This window comes from Prionailurus bengalensis, chromosome A1 (assembly GCF_016509475.1).
Source record: "Prionailurus bengalensis isolate Pbe53 chromosome A1, Fcat_Pben_1.1_paternal_pri, whole genome shotgun sequence".
Classification (NCBI taxonomy): Eukaryota; Metazoa; Chordata; class Mammalia; order Carnivora; family Felidae; genus Prionailurus; species Prionailurus bengalensis.
Window position 1 is genome coordinate 199,188,120 of NC_057343.1, and position 8,429 is coordinate 199,196,548.

An 8,429-nucleotide genomic window follows, 5' to 3' on the forward strand; every position below is an offset into this window, starting at 1 on the left:
TTCAGCAGACCTTAGCTACCAGAAGCATCTTTTTCATCCTGGCGGTGCAAGTACATTCCAAGTAGTAAACCCGAGTTGTCTGTGTGTATTCTTTAAGCCAGGGGTCTTGCTGTAATACACTTTCTCTTAGGTCTGCTCTTCTTCCAGCCTGTAGGTTCAAAACTCCTTTCTTCCCAAACAGAACTACACTATCCTCTACTATTCAGTTCATTCTCTTTGCTCCCAAATTTACCCCTCTCTTTTAATCCTTGACCCTCAAGGCTATCTCCACCTCTTACGGGGAAGCACCAACATTTGCTTGCTTGCAAAATCAAGTTCTTTTCCTTTTAATCCTCTATTAAGGATTAAAACCTCTGGAGAGATTTTAACACTATTCACAATTCTGACAGTTGCTGGTATCTATAAAAGTCCTGTATCAATCCACTCCTTCACTCCCTAAATGTCACAACTAAAAATCTTCCTAAACCTGTACCATCTCGCCAACATCCTCCTCCATCCCTGACTTACTCTACTAATTACTCCTTTCCTCAGATCACACGAGGCCCTCCCGGGTATGTGTTTTATCTCTTATTAACACACTGGACAGGGCAAAGATAAACCAACTTACCTTACAACTAAACAGAAAACTTAAGAGATCTCTTCTTCTATAAAATTTTCCTAATACTGAACCAATTCTTCATTCTGTATCTAAATAAGAATTCTATGGAGAAACTCCTTTTTAAAAAAAATTTTTTTTTAATTAATTGATTTACTTTGAGAGACAGAGAGAGCACAAGCAGGGGAGGGGCAGAGAGAGAGAGAGGGAGAATCCCAAGCAGGTGCTGCACTGTTAGTGCAGAGCCAGATGCAGGGCTCGAACTCCAGAAACTCTGAGATCATGACTTGAGCTGAAACCAAGAATCAGACGCTTAACCAGCTGAGCCACCCAGGCGCCCTGAAACTCCTTCTATTCTTGATTGCTGCTATCCGTTCATCCGTCTATCTCCTCATTCACTTACTACCTACTAAGTGCTAGATGGTGACGGAGTCGTTCTTCCTGTGAAACGTAGCCTTAGAATGCAGTCTTAGTCTTCACTGCCCTCACTAAAAATACCTTTCCCCCATTTAAAACTTCCCAATGTCCTCAATCATCCCACCTGGTCAGGGGCTTTCCTGCCCTTCAGGTTCTAATGCCTTTCTTTATTGGCTTCAGCTTGCTCGTATCAAAACAATCTTGCACATCACTTAATATGACCCCATTCCTAACATCATAAACATTCTGTGTCTACTACCTAGGATAGTCTCTCTTGCCTAAAGAAATGCCACACCACACCCACCAAGCTGGTCCGAAAACAAACACAAATGGAATTATAGTGTCAAAAGGGTCTAGGAATCATCCAGTCCAACCCTTCATCTTCCAGATAAAGAAAAGTGAGGCCCAGAGATGTAAGCTGGCTTGTCCAAAGACACAAAGTCAGAAAGTACCAGTGCTTAAGCAAGGATACAGGTCTTGAACTCCAGTGCAAGACCAATTTTATTTTTACTATGTCACTTCACCTTACTGAAACCGAGTTTTTTTTCTTTTTTTCCCATGCTATGGCTTAGTATCTTTTCCACTAAAGTGTGTACCTCCAGGCACACATTCATTTAAACAAACACACACGAAAAAGTTATTCTTTGCCCTGAGAGAACATGAGAATCACAGCACTACAAACTTTAAAAGCAGGGAAGGAGCCTTAGGGATCACCTAAACCAGAAATTGTCAGAAGTTAAAAATTAGAAGCGCAGACATTTCAATCTATAGCACCACACAATGTGTAGCTTTCCATACCCCATCTCTTTCCTCTCCCAGAAAGTCATGGCCTTACAAGAGCCATTATTTTACTCTCCAGTTATGCTCAGAGTATGGGAAGGAGGATTACGAACCAGTAACCTAATCCTACGCTCTCATTTGCCAGATGAGAACTCTCAAGTCAAGAGAGTCAGAAGGAATTTGTCCAAAGTGCCAGCAAGTTAATAGCAGCTTTAAGAGAAAAAACGAGGTCTCCCGTTTTTCGCACAGGGGTGTTTTCACACTGCGGGTATAGATGCATAGACCCAAGCCATCAGGACAGAGCTTCCCACTGCACAAGAGCCTTCCTAAGTACCCAGGTGCCCTCGGCCAGTCTGGTGTCTGGAAAGAAACACGGTAGACGTCTCTTATCAGTCAACTCCAGGCTCTACAGGAGACAGGGAAGACAAGCTTTTCAGGTCTGTCTCTAAGGAAAGACTCCTTTAAAGGGAGTTGAGAATCTGATTTTCAGAGCTAAGAGAAGCATCAGAGGCAACCAACACCTTCACTTGACAGATAAGCAAACGGTGCTACGGAGAGAGTGATGGGCCTGGGCAAGGTCACACAGTTGAGTCGGTGGACGGGGTAAGACCAGAATTTGAGGCTCCTGATCCTAGGGCTGGCTGCCTCTCAAAGACGTATTCATTGCGTCTTGCTCAGGGACACCCCCTCAGTACGCTGACTACAGGGCTTCCTTAATTTACCGGTTGAAACACTGACAACGTAAAAATCGTAGAATTCGTGACACCCGGGGTGGGATGGGGGTCCCATAAGTTGTCCAGGCCAACCCCCCAGTCCGCCCCTATCCTGAGGAAATCGAGACCCAGAGAGAATTTTGTAGGCGAGAATCTTGGGCCAGGTGTGGACAAGGTAAGCAAGCCCCACAAACAGGGCCTACAAGGCCAAGCACCACAAATCCAATCCCTGGTCTCCGGGACGCTCTAGGCCTGAAAGGGGCCCGAGACCGAGAGCCCGGGCGGTCGGGAGCCCGGGAGCCCCTATGCGGCCGCCTCCGTCCCGCCGCCCACACCCCCGGCTCTGCGGCCCGCCGCCGGTCCCCGGGCCCTCTCGACAGCCGCCTCACCTACGCCGGCCCTCCGTCTGTTATTGTGGTTGAGAGGGAGGGAGAAACGCTACAGACACTTCCCGCGGCCCCCACCGCCGCGGCGCTTCCGCTTCCGCCGCCGCTCAGGCATTTCCGGGGGGTTGCCTTCCGGGGCTGGGCCCGCTCCCCTTGTCCATGTTGGGTGTGGGACGCAGGCGTCTAGCCTCGGCAGCCATGTTACGCGTGGCGGTTTGTGAGGGCGCTGGCGTCAGGCCATCTTTACCGGGAAGGCGTCGCCGCGCCGGAAGCGCCTAGAGTCTGACGCCGGGGGGCGGGGGGGAGGCCGTCAGGACCGTGTGGTTTGCACCTCGCTCTGCCCGTGCCTGGCGGTCTCTGATAAGGCTTTGGACCTCGTGTTGCCATTTGCAAAACGACTGCATTCCAAAAGAGAATTTTCCAGAATTCGTCTAGCTAAAAAAATATATATATATATTTTTTTTTGGCCGGCGGGGAGGGTGGGAGGAGTTGTGGGGGAAAGTTAACGATGTTACTGTTAAATTAGTTTTTCTCTACCTTGGGGACATTGTTTCTGCACATAATGAACAGTATTTTACAGTTTCTAAAAGGGTCGCGTATGAGTGTCTTATTAAGGACTGCCTAGCGCTCTCACATACGGGCAGGAATCAGTGTCTTTGTTTAATGGCTGAAAATTACCCTCAGAGAGGTTAATATCACACAGGTGGACTGAAACCCAAATTTTTACCTTCCAGATCCCACGTTCTTGCCTCTGCATGCATGTGACTAAAATGAACTAAAATACCTCCATTACAATAGATACAAATACCTTTCAGGAAAGCTAGTGTGCGTTGAAACCGTAGGAGATGCAGTTTGACCAGACACGGGGCAGACTAGACGATTCTGCTGCAGAAAGCACTGAAGATGGACAAGGTAAACAAACTTGGGATGGGTGGGGGTGGGGGGGGCTTCCTGCTCTTTGCTAGTCTTTTCTTAATACCAAACCTGGTGTCTTCTCTTTCCCTACTACGGTTTGGCATCACAGGTTTCAGCTTGTCTTGGCAGACACAGTTCTTGCTGGGTGCCATTCCATGTGTTAAAACCGTGTGTCCTGATTTAGGGCTCTGGGAAGAAAAAAACAAAACCTCGTTCTATTTGTACACTGTTCATCTTAACCCGGTTTTCGTATTGCATTCTTCCTGTAAGTGAAAGTAGTCGCTTCCGTCAGTTTCTTTCGTATTTGAACTGAAACACTAACACAAACCGTGGCCTTTTCGGTGTTCTGGATTGTCTAGAAAAACAAATAGGAATCCTATATGGAAGTGCCTAGCACTGAGCCCGGCATAGATACAAGGGATCCAATAAGGTTTACTTCAGTGCAAATGGGATGACTATTTGAATATATTCCTTCGTTTGGTTAGCATTCTTCCTGTGGCAAAAAGTACCATGGTGGGACTAGAAATAGAAATAAGATTATGTTTCCTACTTCAAATTTAGAAAGGAGACAAAAGCATAACTACATAAATGCTGAATAGAGATGTTTTCTGAGTGCTATGAGTGCCTGCTGTGTATAATTAGACATCAAAACTAGTTTAGTGGGGCGCCTGGGTGGCTCAGTCGGTTGAGCGACCGACTTCTGCTCAGGTCATGATCTCGCAGTTCGTGAGTTCGAGCCCCGCGTCAGGCTGTGTGCTGACCGCTCAGAGCCTGGAGCCTGCTTCTGATTCTGTGCCTCTCTCTCTCTCTCTGCCCCTTCCCCGCTCATTCTCTGTCTTCCAAAAATGAATAAACGTTAAAAAAATTTTTTTTAATTTAAACTAGTTTAGTTTTAACATGTGAAGGTAGAACATATGCATCCCTTCAGCTCCAAGATTTTTCTGTTCCTTAGTGATATGGGTTTTTATTAGAGTCCTGAGCTAGTGTGCCCTGCTCTCCTACAGTGGCATTTTCAGAGGGGCTCTGACCTCTACAGGGAAATCTGCCCTACACTAAATGGCCCTAAACCACTGAAGCGTTTTTCTTTTTTAATTAAATTTCTAAATGCCTCTACTTCTCATAGTCTTGTAGGTTCTAGCACCAACCTCTCTTCTCCCTTGAAATTTCTTAGGCCCTTAGACAAGGGCCTAGCATTTGTTAGAAGGTTTAACACTTAAGAGGACAAGCCCTGGTTGGGGAGAGGGGACAGGGTTTGTTCAGGGCCACTTCTTATGGCTATGGAGCCTGTGTAACACACAACAGCAGGAGGGTACCATGCACATCGGAGTCATCCACATTACCCTTGGAGTTGAGTAATGTGGTAGAACTCAGCTACGAATTTAAACAGGATTTTTTGAGAAGCATATCCTTTTTTACAGCTGTTTCAACTGAGAAGCTGTGTATTCAGTGGTCAGAATGCAGGCTTCACAATTTTAGAAGTTTAGAAAGATGTCGTTCAAGTGTGAGTTCCTCTGCTTACTGGCACAGAGACTATGAGCCAGCGTTTCAGCTCTCAGCTTCAGGTTTCTCCAGTAGAAATGGACATCGTTATAGTACCTACATAACAAACCACTGCAGAATTTAGTGGTTTAACACAACTTGTTATGATCTGTCATGATTCTGTGGATTGACTGGGCTTGGTTGGACAGTTCTAGCTTGGGGCGTCTTACACTCTTGCAGTCAGACGTTAACTGAAATTGCAGTTAGCTTCAGGCTCAAATGAATGTCACGTTATTGGCAATTCAGGCCAGAAGCCATGTAGGGACTTGCCTAGAGCTCTGCATCAGAGGGCCTGCACATGGTCTCTTTCTCTAGTTTGGGTTTCTCACAGCAAAGCCATTGTGCCCTGATAGGGAGCTCTCAGAGACAGAAAATGCAGAGAGTGAGCTGTTCTAAGCAGCTAGATCCCAGATCTAGCCTTGGATCCCAGACTTCTGTCACAGTCTATTGGTCAAGAAGACACTAAGCCAGCCTAAATTCAAGGGAAGAAAAATAAGACTCTACCTCTTCTTTTTTTTTTTAATTTTTTTTTTTTTAACATTTATTTATTTTTGAGACAGAGAGAGACAGAGCATGAACGGGGAGGTGCAGAGAGAGAGGGAGACACAGAATCGGAAGCAGGCTCCAGGCTCAGAGCCATCAGCCCAGAGCCCGACGCGGGGCTCAAACTCACGGACCGCGAGATCATGACCTGAGCTGAAGTCGGACGCTTAACCGACTGAGCCACCCAGGCACCCCGAGACTCTACCTCTTAATTGAAGGAGTGGCAAAGAATTTGTGGCCATCTTTAATTTACCACACCACCTCATTTGGTTATTTTTAATTTGGGGAGGGGAACGTGTAGATTTTATTAGTACAAGTATCAGAAAGGAAGGCTGGTAGACCCAGCAGTACAGTTTTTTGAGTCTACACACGAATGATTCTTTACATGTTTTTTTAAATGTTTATTTATTTAGTTTGAGAGAAAGAGAGAGAGAATGCACACATGCATGAGCAGGGGAGGGGCAGAGAGAGGAAGAGAGAGAGAATCCCAAGCAGGCTCCACACTGAGCATGGAACTGATGTGGGGCTTGATCTCACGACCACAAGATCAAGACCTGAGCTGATATCAAGAGTCAGATGCTTAACTGACTGAGCCACCCAGCTGCCCCTACATGTTTTTTTTTAATTGTGTAAAAATACATGCAACATAAAATTTACCATTTTAACCACTTTTAAGTGTAGAGTCCAGTGGCATGAAGAATATTTACATTTTTGGGGTGCCTGTTGGCTCAGTTGGTTAAGTGTCCGACTTTCGGCTTCGGCTCAGGTCATGATCTCACAGTTTCATGAGTTCAAGCCCTACCTTGGGCTCTGCACTGATGGTGCAGAGCCTGTTTGGGATTCTCTCTCTCCTCTCTCTCTCTACCCCTACCCCTACCCCAATTGCTCCCTCACTCTCAAAAATAAATAAACTTAAGAAAAAAAATAATATATTCACATTTTTGTGCAACTCTTACTATCATCCACCTCCAGAACTATTCTCATCTTCCCAAATTGAAGCTCTATACCCACTAAACAACTTCCCGTGCACCCCCCCCCCCACCAGCCCACCATTCCACTTCTTGTCTCTAGATACCTAATATAAGTGGAATCATGTAATATTTGTCCTTTTGTGTCTGGTTACTTTCACTTAGCATAATGTCTTCAAGGTTCATCCATGAGGTGGTATGTATCAGAATTTCTTTTTTAAGGTTGAATAACATTCCATAGTATGTATATACCGCATTTTGTTTGTCCATTCATCCATTGATGGGCGTTTGGGTTGTTTCTCCCTCCCGGCTATTGTGAATAATGCTTCAGTAAACGTAAGTAAGCAAGTATCTCTTCTAGATCATATGGCAGTTTTATTTTTAGTTTTTCCATAGTGGCCGCACCATCTTACATTCTCACCAGCAGTGCACGAGGGTTCCGTTTCTCCATATCCTTGCCCTCGTTTGTGTTTTTGTGAGGTAACATTTGTAATCCACTTAGAACAGTACCTGGCATGCAGCAAAAACTCCACAAAACTTACGTGGTATTATTTGATTGTCCAGAGGCCTCTTTTCCTTCTCAGGTATAGTTGAAGTTGCAAGTGCTGAACCTTAGCATGTAATATTTCTGAAGTTCACTTTCAAAGCATTTTACACTTTCCCAAGTTAATAAGGAAAGCCTATGAAAGGGTGTTTCACATAGGTATGCGCATAGAGAATTGCAATTTCAAAACCCAACACAAGGTGGTAGATTAGGCAAAACCAAACCAAACCAGAACAAAACAAAACAAACCACGAAAGAAAGAATGAGAAGGAAGGAAGGAAGGAAAAGAGGGAGAAGGAAAAACCTGCATGGGAAGCTTTTGTCAGCATGAGCTCTGAGTTAAGCATTAAGCAATAGAGCCTTTGCTTTTTATTTTTAATTTGGGCCAAACTGCACCAGATCAAAGTTACGTCACAGGAAAGTGTAAAGATTAAGGTCAAAACTTGGGAAACTCAACAAGCCTTCTTACAATGACTCGTATTGTGTTTTCCCTGTCACTACATCTAGTGCAGATCTTTTAGCCTGATCTCTTCATCTGAGAGTAAAGAAGTTCCTCTTCAGAAAAGTGTTTGAAACGTCAAAAACTATTTACGATCAGCCAACATTTACTAAAGACTGCATGGGACCTGGGAATAAGACATCAGGGCTGCAGAGAGGACCAGGAAACAGTCTCTGCTCCTAGGCAGGCTGGGAGACATCATGTACAAAGAACAGTGCAGGAGAATGCCGCGATGCCCAGCAGCACAGCAGGCACTGAGTGAGTCTAAGCATTTTGCAGCTACACTGGAAATGACTGCAAACACCTCATTTGCACCCCCTATGGGCTTCTGTGTCACTACTTCTTAATTGTGTCTCTGATCATCCTGGCTCTAGCCTCTCCCCTGCAAAGTCTTACTTTTATTGTGTTTGTTTTGGTTTAGGTTTTGGATTCTTTTAATCATAATGTCACTCTACCAATCATTTAAGTACATCATCACATTTAATCCAATGAACTCTGGGGCCTACGTATCACTCCATTTTATAAGTAAC

At 45.0% G+C, this 8,429-nt stretch overlaps 1 protein-coding gene across 4 annotated transcripts in view; it reads right to left on the minus strand.

Moving 5' to 3' along the window:
* FBXO38 (F-box protein 38) overlaps window positions 1-3,018 on the minus strand; it is a 56,376-nt gene extending 53,358 nt beyond the window's left edge. For 3 of the 4 annotated variants that reach the window (XM_043598452.1, XM_043598424.1, XM_043598400.1), the window contains exon 1: window positions 2,895-3,018. The gene's annotated coding sequence lies outside the window, so the exon portion shown is untranslated. The remainder of the gene's footprint in view (window positions 1-2,894) is intronic. The other variant, XM_043598442.1, reaches the window with a different exon arrangement.
* Window positions 3,019-8,429: the final 5,411 nt, after the last annotated feature.